Source organism: Ciconia boyciana, chromosome 8 (assembly GCF_034638445.1).
Source record: "Ciconia boyciana chromosome 8, ASM3463844v1, whole genome shotgun sequence".
Taxonomy (NCBI): Eukaryota; Metazoa; Chordata; class Aves; order Ciconiiformes; family Ciconiidae; genus Ciconia; species Ciconia boyciana.
Window position 1 is genome coordinate 2,903,035 of NC_132941.1, and position 13,948 is coordinate 2,916,982.

Consider the following 13,948-nt stretch of genomic DNA (forward strand, 5'->3'; position numbering starts at 1 on the left):
GTACATAAAATCTTGTACCGTGTGGGGATTCATCGTGTGGCTACAATGACGAAAAAGTTCTATTAGCCATTTTGGTACATTATCAAAAAGGGACTCGGTCTTATGTTTCTTAGATACCGAGATGATAAAAAAGCAGGAACTTGGCCAATACTATTATTATTATAATTAGAAAATAATCAGTAATAGTACATAACACAATAGGGCATTTTGTCTCGAAAAGACTGTGCAAGCATAAGATTGCTGGCTAAGAGCTAAGTTAGTGCAGCTGTTCAAATCACCTGTCAGAAGCATTTTGGTCTAGTGACTTTTATCATCATACATTTGTAACTTCTGGTACATCTTTCAGGAAGACAACCATGGGGTGCAATTCGTTTCCTGTCTGATACCTCTCTGCGCATCCAGTGGCACTGAGCCACCCTAAAAAGCAGCAGTGGTGCAGTCGATTTGACAATACAAGGGCAGATGCTCTGGACGGTAGAGGATGCTAGAGAAGAGGTAAATTTTCCGTCGACGCTTTTCTCTATTAGCATCCCCTCAGTCTTGCCTGGTATCAGCTCTAGCCAGCTTCTCTCCATCCAGGGGCTGCTTTAGGCAGGCAGAGGGCTGCGTGTGTTTGCCTATGCCTGCATGCCCCTACAACAGCGTGCGTGCGTGTCGTTGCAAACAGAGGCACCTTGAAATGGGTCCAGAAGTTTGCATGATCTCCCGCTAAGTACATCCGTGGAGTCTGGTAGGTCTCTGCTCTGGAGATCCCGTTCTTTCAGCTGCAGGAGGCAGGGAGCCTTGGGTTTTTTCCCATCTCCTACCCTCTGCTGAGCCGCCAAGTGTTTCTGCCTCAGCTATAGAGTTTGCTTCCTCATTCCCACATGCCCTGTTCGGGCGGCAACCTTGGGATGCCGGGGTGTCGGTCTGATTCTTTGTCCTTTTAGTCTATTTAAGGTATTTTAATTGAATCGGGCGGAGAAAAAAACCCAAAACACATACACAAACCCCAAGGCTTCAGGACTAGATCCCCCTCCCCGCAAACAACAAATGGTTAAATAAATAACGAGATGCCAAACCAACAATCACCAAATAAGCCAAAAATCAGCGTCAGCGCCGCAGGAAACGGGAAAGTTTCTGCGCTCTGAAGCTGGCCCCGTGGTGCCGCACGTAAATTCAAGAATCCAGGGGGAGCGGAGCGGAGCGCGGCCCCAGCCCGGCGTCTGCGGGAGCCGGGGCGGCACCGGTGCGCCCAGCCCTGCATCCCGGAGCGACCGCCCGAGAGATGCTGCTGTGACTTGGTTCTGCGCTGGGAAATGAACGGCTCTGAGCCCCCACCCCCTTCTCTTCCCTCCCTCCTCCTCCTCCTTCCCCCTCCCCCGGGTCCTGCGGGGAGGCGGGTTTAAGGTGGGTCGTGTGGCCGCGGTAACTTTCCTAACAGAGCCAAAGAGGCGCCCGGAGTCCCCCGCAGCAGCATCGCCTCCCCGTCCTGGGCAGCGGCACCAGCGCGGTGCACCCGTGCGAGCGGCCCCGGCTCGGCTGTTGCAGCCCGGGCTGCCGCTCGCCGCCTCCCGCCGCCGCCTCTCGCAGCTTCGCGCTGCCGCCGCCGCAGCCCCACGGATCCAGCCCCGACGGCGAGGCTCCGGCCCCGGGTCCCGCCGAGGTAGGTGCGAGTCGGGACAGGGGCTGGGCGCTGCGGGGGACGCGGCGCCGGAGCCCCCCGTGCCTGCAGCTGCGGCCCCTACGCCCCGTTTGTTCCTGGCGCTGCTGCTGCGGGGCAAAGAGCTTCCTCTGCACCCTCTGGCTGCAAGGGAGGAAGCCTCCTTCCCTGCTCCTCCTGGAACTGCCCAGGCATCCAGGACGAGCCGGGGGGAGGCAGTCTCCCTCCAGCCTCCCGTTTCTGTCCCTTCCCTCGATCTTTCTTTGGGTTCTCGTTGGTGATTTTGGAAGTGCTGATCTAGGAGAATGTGCGTGGGTGAGATCTTACGGCTTGATTAGGACTCTCCCCTATCAGCGCTTGTCTCAGAAGCCGCCCCCCCCGCCCCCCACATGGTTTACTGGGGTGTTGTGTCGGCACGAACTTTCTTCTGGTTGCAGGAGGCAGATTTGGTCCCCGCGTGTCCTCGTCCTCGGGCTGCTGCGCTGCGCGGGCGAGTGGACTCGCTGCTCGGGTTGTAGAGGCTTCCCGTGTCTGTATTTAACGGGGCTCCCGATGACGAGGGTCTTTGGGGTCGGGAGAGGCACAAGGGAGAAGTTGTAGGATGGAGCGTGTAAGTGACGCCTCAGTTTCTTGAGGCGGGGGAGCTGGTGGAATCTCAGTCTCGCTGGTGCTACTTGCTGCGCCAAACATTCCCTTTTGCCTAGGAAGGACTCTGGCCACCCTGTCAGATGGTTCTTAACAAAGAGAGAGAAGTTTGGGAGCGTCAGGACATCAGCTCCCAAATTCAGTGCTCAGCTGAGATCCTCAGGTGACAGCAGAGAGTTCTGATGTCTGTGTTTATTATTCATCTGCAAGCACGGGGCATCTGGTTGGCCCAGAGAGGTGGGCAGAGGATCAGTATTTTTTGAAACCAAGGCAGCCATCTCTCAAGGTATCTCAAGGGCTGGAGATTTAAATAACCCTTGTGATCACTAAATACTGTGAAGGCTGAGGTTAGCCCCTGCCCCCCTCCCCAGCAGGAAGAAAGTCCAAAGTTAACTAAAAGGAAGTCTACAGTTCATATCTTTATGATCTCCTGGTTTAGAAAATGTATATGTAACATAGGAATTATGAATTAACTAGAATGTAGCAGCCTGTCTACCTTCCACATCCTGTCAAATGGGGGAGACCCCCACCCCCCAGTCATGCTCAGTCCTGTATTTTGGTAATGGAAATATCAAGTCAGGTGATTGGATGTTATGTCTCTTAATTTCACATTACGGGTCTAATTAATTCTGTGGAGATTTCTTCTGGGATATCCAAGTCTCAGTCCAAATCCTTCCTGTTCTGTTAGACTTCTCTTAGAATGCAGCCAGAGCTTTTCTGTCCCTCTCTCTGTTTGGACCTTCCTTACAATGTCCACTTTGTTATTAAATCCCACAAGTTTTCCTTCCCAGCGTAATGTCTGATTCTTTTAGGTGTATTGCCTTGCTTATAGTAGTGCTAAATAGAGGTGAGTAAACCAACTAAACAGTCTCATCATTGGATTTGATTTTATGAGATCTTTTACAGACTGAGGATCTGGTCTTGCAAAAGCTTATGAAGAAGTTTACATTCATGGGACCTGGTCTGGAGTCTATTAAAGTTAGTGTGAGGGACCTGAACTGGCTTTGCATTAGGACAATAAATACTAATAAGCACATGTGTTTAAGGATAATGACATATGCTTGCAAAATTAGTTTCAATGCAAGTGCATGAGTTTTTATTTGTCAGTAAGAACCTCTGGAGGCTTCTTCAATGCTTAAACTGTTGAACTTAGTTTTCCTTCTGCTTCTTCTTAATATTGGAGTAAATTTGTTACAGGATTGTAAAAGTTTTATGGTGAAAGTGTTTCAGTGTTTCAACATATGAAACATTGAAAATGGTCATGTGGTCACTGTATGTTTTTCAAAATAAAATTTCAATCTTGTCTGTCTTTCCAATCACCCAGTCATCTACTTTATAAAATTTTGTAATTTTAGTTAAAAATTGGCTGAGGTAAAATATACAATATTAGGAATGCATTATGTTGGTCCTGTTTTTTACTTATTGAAACAGGACTAATTTGATCTCTTGTTTTTACAATAAAGAATACATTAATAGTCAAAAGTATCAAACAGAAGCCAGTGTTCTCTTTTTAATAAGTTGCACGTCTGTAAGCATATTTACTATGAATGGGGCATTCAGCCATTTTTACTTTGAATAATCCATCGTGCTTTAAACGCCAGGCAGCAGAATTAATATTTAAGCAAATGCATACAGCAAAACTATAAATCTCTGAAAACAGTTAATTATATTGGAACTGTGAATGTACCTTCAAGTACAGCCTGTATAAACTATTTCTCTGTAGCATGATCACAATGCTTGCAAACCTTTTATCCTTGTCTGTGAAATAATTTCCAATTCTGTGCTCCTACAAAGCATGTGCTTGGTTATTGTTTTCAAAACCATGTGGTCTGAGCTACTATTTAAATATAATATTTATGATACTACTTTGGGTGTTCAGCTTAAAAAGAGAAGTGCTGTATACCATTGCATACTAAAAAGCTTCTATATACTGCTCTTTGCAGTACTGCTGTGCAAATCTCTGGGGCGGGAATTTAAATGGAGACTTTATACAGTTCACAGTTACTTTATATAAAAGCTATAAGCTCTTTTTCTTGAAACATGGGGGCTGCAGGCATTGGGGAATGTGGAATTATGGTGCCTGCATGAGTTTTTACATTTTAACTATTGCAACATGTATGCTTGCCATTGGCCTTCATGTGCTTCCAGGTGCATAGAGATTGTGTGGCAGGTTCCCACAAACTATCCACCTGTACCACTTTGGGTTTGAATTACCTATTTACACACTTTGTTCTTATTGTCATTTTATGCAAATATGTCAATTCTGGTTGCATCTTGCAGAGGAGTGCTGGGAGGCGTGGGGTCACTTACGCTGCCCTGCTCTCCCTTGCATATCTGTGCAAAGGAAACTGTGACGCTGCAAGAGTCAGAGTCTAGTTCCAATTCAAAGGCGAAGTCACTGGGAATTTCTCCACTGATGGTGATGGACTTTAGACCACGCTGTAGTTGCAGGTAGGATTCAGGTCTCGCAGTCATCTTAGGTTCTCCAGGGTATCCTACCTGGTCTCTGGTTGCTGCTCCCCCAGCATTCAGTTGTCCTGTGACACCTGTGTCATATCTGGTGCCCTCTACAGATATCTTGGTTTTCCTAGGGTGTCTCAAATAGTACTTGGTGTCCATGTTTAGGCAACTGAGTCCTTCCCTGACTGTCTCACATATTACTAAAAATGACTAATATGTAAAACCTGGGATCAAGGAAATAGTTACAATTACCATTGTGAATAAATGAGTTACCCCTAGAAAGGATTGTTCAGATGTTAATGGAAAAGATGAAAAAAATTCCACCTCATTGTTCTGTACTGTGCAGGCTGACCGTGCTGCAGTAGCGATTGGTACTTTGCACAAAACTGATTGAAACCTCAGTGAGGAAGTTCTGTATGTTAAGGAAAGAGAGATGAAAAAGCTTGTAGAAAATTGAAAGAGCTACTCTCAAAGGAGACAAATCCCAGATAGAATCAGTTTTAAAGATTGCCAGATGAATTCTGCCATATGATACTTCTATGTGATTCCTGTGAGTGATGTACAATTGGTGTATGCATATAGAGAGGAGGAATTTTGCTTAAGAGTTTGCAAAACATGATCCTTACCTTAGGAATTAAAGATTATGTACCAAATTCATGAAGAGACGGTATTCCATGCCCTTCTGAAGATCAGACTCAGCAGCTGTAAAACAATGGGCTACACCCCAGAGAATCTAAGGTATTCAGTCAGGATGTCCCAAGACAAGTCCAGAATTCTCTAAGATAGGTGTGTTTACAAATGCTTGTGTATGAACAGTAGTGCTAAGCCCTTCAGGCCTTCTCTCCTGTCTGGCTGCTGCTCTAAAGGGAAAGTATTTAAATTTGTATGAAAGCTTCTTTCTGAGAGAGGGAGAGAGATACAAGATGAAGGTCACCACTTAGCCTGCTCACAGAAATCCAGCAGGAAAGAAGAGCACATCCAACTTGCACCAGATTGCAAACAAGATCCAAACTGGGAGGCCTAACTTTTTCCTTTGCAATAAGAACCAGCACTGAGAATTTCTCCTAGTAACAGCCTGACTATAAAGGCTAATGAATGAATAGGCATGAGGCTGAAATCAAATTCACTGCTAGAGATGTGCTTTGCCTGGAAGAGGAGTAAGACACAGTAGCCGAGCAAAAACAGTTCTGTGATCTAACTTCACATACTTCATTTTCTAGGTTTTTCAACCCAACACATTTTATGAGCACTAATAGTCACTGAGAAAAATATTTTAAAGAGTTAAAAAGGCACCAGAGAACTGCCAGAATATGACAGCTTAAAGGTTAGCCAAGTGTGAAATTTGTGAACAAATTCTTTTCCTTTTCTTTTTTTTTAAATATATTTTAATTTAACTGGTAGATATGAGTGGAAATGGGTCCAGGTTCTCTTAAGTTCAGATATGCAGCTGAAGTTTTCCTTAACCTTTTTTCTTGGATTCCTTGTTAAGATCTAGACTTTTGCTAACCTCCTGTTTTTATCACAAGTCTTACGTACATGATTTTTTGCAAGGTTTATGGAGTGTCATGAACATGTGAAAATCTGCTTTCTCGGGAACAAAGAAGGTAGGAAGAAGCTATAGAGAAACTATGAGGTGGAGTATTGGAATTCAGTTACTTCCTTAAGGGGTCAAAACAGGAAGGTAAATTAAAAGCTCCAAAGCTCTTTAGTTAAAGGATGCAACCTATTTCTATAGATTGTATGGCTAGATAAGGTGATTTGGGAGCATATTCTACTTTCTCATAGGGTTTGAATCTTTAAAACTCACATCTGTTTTTGAGGCAAATACTTGAATAGTAAAAACTGTCATTTGACACAGCCATTGACACAGCGAGTTTTCTTACTTTTGCTCTTCCGATTCTCTCCCCCATCCCACTGGGGGGGAGTAAGCGAGTGGCTGCGTGGTGCTTAGTTGCCGGCTGGGGCTAAACCATGACAAGAGCCTTTAAAGGTTTTTAGAGCGTTTGGTACAAATTTTTCTCCCTTTTTTTACTGGCGTAAAACATGGAAGTATACCGATATAAAGCCAGTGTAAGCATGAAGAGAATCAAGTTCTTTATCGCGCTTTTAAAATCTACCAAGTGAGGGAAGCATGGATGATTTGTAAGTAGTTGACTGGCATATGGTACCATTATGATAACATCATGTTCACAGCACTTTCCAGATTGATATATAACCTTTCTAAAATAAGCTCAGTAGAAAAAGAAAAAAGAATGTAAAGTCATTTAGCAGCCAACATGCTTTTGGTAGCAGCATAGGACACTGGTAGGTGACTTCACTGACACTCAGTTTGTCAAATGAGTTGTGCATCATAGTCTAGTACCTACTTGACAGGCAGTCACTCCAGAAAACTGCTGTTGCACTTTGTACGCTGGGGTCTGATTCGTGCTTTCTTAATTCACAATGAAATGCTGCATTCATTTTCATTCCATGCAGTCTTGGCAAAGTCGTGGGGGTTAGCACAAGGTATAGAATTTGTTTCTCAGGAGGAAGTCTAGTATTAAGCCCTTTGTTAGCAGTATAAGGAGAAAGGCTGGGGTATCTGGGGATGGAGACTGAATTATACTCTAGTTCTGGATGGAAATAGCCAGACTGAGATTGAAACTGTCTCATTGACATGCTGTGTCATTTATGGTTCTCCAGGAATGGTAAAATCATAAATATTCTTAGAAGCAGGAGCCTTGACAAGACAAACTATGGCAGTGTTTCACTATTCAAAGGGGTTTTATCTACTTGCCACAGCTAGCTTAATTCTATTAAAGAATTAAAACAATGATACTTTATATGTCATTATTATAGCATAAATTATACTTTTGTTTGCCTTCATTTAAATGTGAAAGCGGTAAATATCACTTTAAAGAACTGCTGGCCGATTAATTTGAAATCGTATTAACTTCTGTGTGTTAAAATGGATAAGGCAAGTCAAAACCATTAAAGTTATAACACCTGCCATTTCTCAAATTTAGTAAAAATGTCCAATGTAGCAATGTTCGTCATCCCTTCTCCTCTTCTAATTCCCTTTTTTCTGCATATTTCAAGTAGGCATTTTATCAACCAAACAGGGCCAATCAGGTTTTTTATAGATACAATTCAAGCATCAGAAAGTTTACTTCTCAGTGTTATTATGCTTTGCCTTCTACAAAACCCCATGTGACTAGTCATGCACTGAAACGCTAGGGAAAGAAGAGTGTTATACCAGTGTTTCTTTGCAAAGGGATTAGACATTGGGAGGCTTGTTTTTGCAGACGATATCACCTTTAGGATGAATTGCCTTCTGGATATGATGCCTGCCCCCTTCCTCCAAGGAAGTCAAAGTAGTCCTTGGTAGTCTGCTAGTCCTTAAGGTGGACTAGCAGACCAGACCAGGCCAGGCATCTAACTTTCGGATTACTCAAATCTGGTGAGATGAATCCCACCCATTCATAATAATGCTTAGTTTCCATTTTACTTGTAAAGAAAGGTAAAAAGACTAAAACCTTTATTGTAAATGAATGAATGAACAAATTTGAAAATTATCATTTATAACTCTGAGCTTTAGTTTAGGTCTGATGGGTTTTGATAGCTATAGTGTTAAAGCAGGACAGAGCTGTGCATGTATCTTACATAGAGTATAAAGTTATTTTTTTGCTGTTTTACTGTAAGCTTTCCCTGAACGAGGATTTTTGGATGTAGCCCTATTACCAGGTAATGTTACTACAGGAAATATCATTATACTTAGTTATGTAGAATTTTGTTGAGGAGCAAAGTACAGTAACTGCAGTCACTGACTAGAACTACTAATAATTGCTTTTCCAGAAGACTGCAAAAATCTTGAATAATAAGTACTCCAACAAATCAGTCTTCTTTAATGGTGGTAAGTGTGAATTACAGTGAGAAGTTCTTTTGCTTTGGAGTCTTTGGTGCCATTATAGCTGTCATTAATTATGTATTACGTGTTTGAAAGGAAAGACATCGGTAGCCTATAGGATGTATTTGCATAGTAATTGAGGATTGATTAGATGCAGTCTCTGCAGTGAGGGCTACTGGGAGTAAGTCACAGAAATTACAGCAGTGGTAAATTATATTTACAAAATATTCATTTATAGTAAACAATGATGGTAAAATATACAGAAAGTTTTGTATGCTGCAAATGGAAGGAGACTCATTTGCATGGTACCGCCTGTTGCAGGAGAGAATCCATCCACTTGTTACCTAGCACTGGATTATAAACTCTTCAGGGCAGAAGTTGTGATTTATGTAAACTGAGGTCTGTCGAATGACAAAATACCATCTGCTGTTTGTGGTCAGAAGATGGTGAAGTATCAATTAACAAACGAAGGAATGCAGTGGGCACTCTTAACAGTTGAGGCAGCTGCTACGTCCATTCCAATCCACAGGAATTTTGAGAAGTTTTATTTTTCTTAATATTTCTTTTCGATTTATATTGTACCCCTTTGGCTGATAAAGATGTAAGTGAAATTTATTTCTCAAAATATGTTGCATGGGATTGTTTGTGGATGATATGAGTGCAGCCTGGAAACTGACCTCGTTCCTCTTCCTCTGATCTGTAAAATGCAAAAAATGTGGGAACTCTGATTAAGGGGCAAACAATGTTAAACAAGAAAGGCAATGGAAAATAGCTTGGCAGGCAGAGGTGTGTGGATAGGAATGATACAGAAAGTCACTTTTAAATATAGAAAAGAGCAAGAAAAAGAAACACAACTGGGAAAATAAACAAGAGGAGACAGAGAGACAACTAAATAAAATTCGGCAACAGATAAAAGGCTCACCCAGAAATTATTGAGTTAAATGAGAATGGTAAAGTGAGGAATCAGATCTGTGTATGGTGTGCAAAATCCTTTTGCTTGACAGAAAGAGAGAGACAAAGAGAAATAGTTAGCAGGATGCTGCTGCACTGATTAATGTCCAGCATTTAACCCTGATGGTTTTTAGATAATCCAGGCATCCTCCTAATTTTTTTTAGCAGATTTTTTTTTCCCCTGCTCTCTTATTTTCCTGCAGGTCTTTCTTTTGTCTTATCCTCCCTAGCATTCTTTTAGGCTTTGGTTAAGGACAAAGTTTTCGACTTGAATGGCAGCTTGATAGAACATTAATCAGAGGACAATTTTAGGGTCTGTGTTCTTTTGTAGTAGAGAGCTAAGTTTAGGTTGTATCTTCTGTATGCAGGCATTCAAAAAACAGGAGACCTACTTAAAATAATGTGCACTGGAAGCAGAACTCATAGTTCTGTTGACTTTTGCAAAAGAATCATGTTTGCACAGGTACTCTAGAATGAAATAGGCTCTGACTTTCATACACAACTTACCAATGTGCAGACTACTGAAGATGAAGGCAAATATGTATTCTGAGCTTGCAAAATGCTGTTGTGGTGTAAATTTTAGTAATATAGCACACTGTATTTACCTGAAGGGATACATAAATGCTGTTAGGATCTCATTGTTCTGTCCTGCTGAATTGTGCATGAAGCAGAACCCGGAAAGGGGAATGACTGGTGTCTCACTGCTACTTTTCCACTTTGTGATGGAACATGGCCTCAGTTTGGCCACTGCAGTAAATTTAACAGACAGTGCTGCCTGTGTGCTCCCACTCCACTGTGGACTGCTACTACCTGCCCGGTATTCTCCAAGTTTGTCTGTGTCTGGCTTCAGCAATGTAATCCCCAGCTGCCTTTCAGTTATGGCTTTCCAGGTGGGGTTTTGCTGGTTTGGGTTTTTTTTTGTTGTTGTTGGGGTTTTTTTTTTGAGGATCTGGTAGTCAACAGACACCACATTGCTGTTTGGAACAGGGAGTTTGGGAGTTTAATGGTGACAGCACCAAAGAGAATAAGTAGAGTGAGTGAAAGGAATTCAACTTAATTCTGGAAGAGGAAGTAGTACACAAGGAGGACATAAAATTCTGAAAGGACAATATTTGGGTATGTAGATGTATCTTTAGGCACTTACACATTTCAAAAAGCTAGGAATGTAATCATACAAAACAAGGATGTAATCTTATAAAACTCCAAGGATGTGGATTCTCCATCCTTGGAGCCCTGACGCTGTCCTGGGCAACTGGCTCAAGGTGGCCCTGCTTGAGTAGGGGGGTTGGAGCAGATGACCTCTGGAGTCCACTTCCAACCTCTACCATTCTGTGGCTGTGTGAAGTTGGGATGAATTAAATACTTAACAGTTGTCAACAAAAAGTGAACAAACCTGCCCGGTATTCTTTCATGGATGCTGAACTCACTAGAAGACATTACTAGAGTTCTTGTTAATGCTTCTGGGTTGTTCTGAGTTTTTTTCTCTTTTTTTTTTTTTTCCTTTTTTTGCTATTGCCAACAGAGTGCATTATACATTTGTTAGCACTTGATTTAATTCAGTGAACCCATTTAGGAACGTTGACTCTCTTTACGAAAAGGTTACTTTTTTCATTTAAAAGTGGCTCTTTTCCATATTCTGGGGTGCTTGCATACCACTTGTTTATTACATTGTGTGGCAAAAATAAAAAGTAATCGAAAGTCTTAACTCTTGCATTAGAGTTCTGGAGAAGAAAGTGTGTAAGTCAGTATGCATAAAAATAGCACTGTTAGGAGGCTATGTTGTAAATTAGAAGCTTGACTCCTTGTGTGTGAGAGTTAGTACATCTGCTCTCATGAATCATTCCGGTTAGCAGTGTGAAGAAAGCAGTCTTAAAAAGTTATATCACTTCAGGTAAATTCTTAAGCCACAGTGAGAAAGATCTTCTTATGAGCAGATATGATCCCCATTTAGACCATCTGATCCACTCAAAGAGCAAGCAGTGCTTAAGTGTTTGCATTTCATACTGAAACCCCAGCTGCTAGTCAGACTCTTTCTTTCTTTCCAGCTAACATCTTGGACATCTGTGTATGAATTAAAAGAAGTCTTGTGTTGCATGTTGCCTGTCATACAAAAAAAAAAAGACATATACATTTGATACAAATAAGTATTTTCTTGCATTAGCGTAATAGTTTGTTATTCATTATGTAGGAATTCATAATGGACAAAGAATTCTTCTCATCTAGCTAAAACTAATTATTCAAAGGCTGTTTGGAAATCAGATAAGGTAGTCTTCGTGCCATTCTCCTTCATACTGTAATATTCTTTTTTTTAATTGTAGACAAGACTTAAATCTTGTATGCCAATGTATGCCAAAAATATAATGTAGCCTCTGTGTTGCTCACTAGTGTATTGTAACATACATTCATAACTTTGCTGTATGAAGGACATAACTTTTTATTGTTTTCGGCCTCTATCAGAGCTGAGTTTCAAACCTGAACTCAAACTAAGTCCACAATGTTGGAAAGTGCTAGCAGTCGGGATATTCAACTGCACTGAAGTCTTGCTGCTCTTTTGAAGACTTTCATCATAGATATGTAGGACAGTAAGTTTTTTAGGACAAACAGTTTCTTTAGATGTCTTTACATAATATATAGGCCTTCATTCTGCTTGGGACCTTTGAGCACTTTAGTAAATTTGATATTAAGTAATAAATGTTACGGTTACTGTTGTTTATTGGATAAATCTACTGCCAGAAAAAGCGATGTGTTACAGAATCAGGAAAGGTGAAGCCTGTTCTTGGCTTTGTCAAAGATTGCCTCTGATATCAGTGCCTTATATTTTCTGAGAATACTAATGCTCCTGATATTTTTTAATCTTAACATATTTGTAGAGTGCTCCAAGATCCTGTGCAAAGTTCTTGTGAGTACTGTATGCGTCCCTAGGCGAATTAGTCTGCATTAGCTATAGACCAGTCTACCCTGCTCATTTCTCTTAATTTTATGGAGGTGACTGCTGTCAGTTGCTACTAAGTCTGAAGCCAATTAGTTCTGTTCCAGTTTGTTGCTATATTTTATGCAATTGGATGATAATTGTTTAATTCCAGAAGATCTGATTATGTATCAGTTTTCTCATCTATCTGGTCTGCTTGAAAATAGAACTGGATATGTAAGGAAACTTTTATTGTCTGATAAAATCATATTGGACTTTCCTTCTTCTAATTTCTAATCCAGCAGAAGCCTTTGTAAAAAGGAAAAAAATTGTTGGGAGCAGGAGAAACACTGTTTCACAAAACTATTTAATATGAGGTCATCTGTGTCAGCATTGATTTCACTGGAATCGAAAAGTACTGCAAAAGATGAACACAAACACAAAATAATTTTAATTATTTTAAATATTGCTTGCTGTGATAGAATTGTAAGATACGTGCATCTCTTTTCTTCAGATGGGGCAGGATATAGTTTTGAACCAGTGTTTGAAGTTACCTATCCAGGTGTCTGCTGTTTCAACTTTTGTAACACTCATGCAAGTAACTAGCAGCCTCACCCAAAGCCAACTGAAGTCAATAGGTGTGGTTTAAAGGACTCAGAGTTTGGGCCTAAATAAGAGGCAATGCGTTCGTAAATGGCACTCATAGTGTTATTGAAATATATTTAAATTAAATAAAATTCTATGGCCTGGTTTAAAGAAAAAAACAAAAAAAACCAAACAACTTGTTTTAAAAAGCAGCATATAATGAAACCCCTAAATGCATTTCTAAATATGTAAATTCTGCTAAAGTCACATTTAGATCTATGTTCCCTCAGTCAAGCCACTTCCTCAAGATATATGCTCTGCTAATCAATATCCAAATAGAAAGAAATTGACCTTGCAAATGATGAGGCACTCCTTGGGTTTCGCTACTTACTCCCTAAAGCTTCATGTCAAATACAGTAGACAAATCTTCACGTCTAAATAATTCATCTGCAAATGGTGGGAACAAGATGAGGGGAAAAAAAAAAAGAAAAAGTTGTTCCATGCTAAAATACAATAATGCATTAAAATTAATCAATTTCCTCCTGCTGGGGAACAATCATTTAGAAAACATTTTAATTACCAAAACTGAATAATGGGATCAGTATTTTTGAGAAGGTTGGATTCGCCCTACTGAGCACTGGAGAATCCTCTTCACAGGAGCCCATAAAAACATTGCTGTTTTCAAGTTGCTACTTTCAATCATAATACTTCTGGGGAGAAATCTGTTTTTTTCACAGCAGCTTTTAAGGAAAATGTTGAGTGGACAGCAGGCATGTGTTAACTATTCTGTGCCCAGAGCAGAGCTTTGCATGCACTCTAGCATTTCTTTTTCTTTTTTGCTTTTGGATGAGAATTTATTGTGCATTACTTA

At 41.0% G+C, this 13,948-nt stretch overlaps 1 protein-coding gene across 10 annotated transcripts in view; it reads left to right on the forward strand.

The window, feature by feature from the left end:
* Positions 1-457: 457 nt before the first annotated feature.
* The window catches only part of MEGF11 (multiple EGF like domains 11), a 293,113-nt gene continuing 279,622 nt past the window's right edge, over positions 458-13,948 (forward strand). For 9 of the 10 annotated variants that reach the window (XR_012043914.1, XR_012043915.1, XM_072871109.1 and 6 more), the window contains exon 1: positions 1,440-1,645. The gene's annotated coding sequence lies outside the window, so the exon portion shown is untranslated. Of the gene's footprint in view, positions 496-1,439; positions 1,646-13,948 lie in introns of those variants that run through there. The other variant, XM_072871110.1, reaches the window with a different exon arrangement.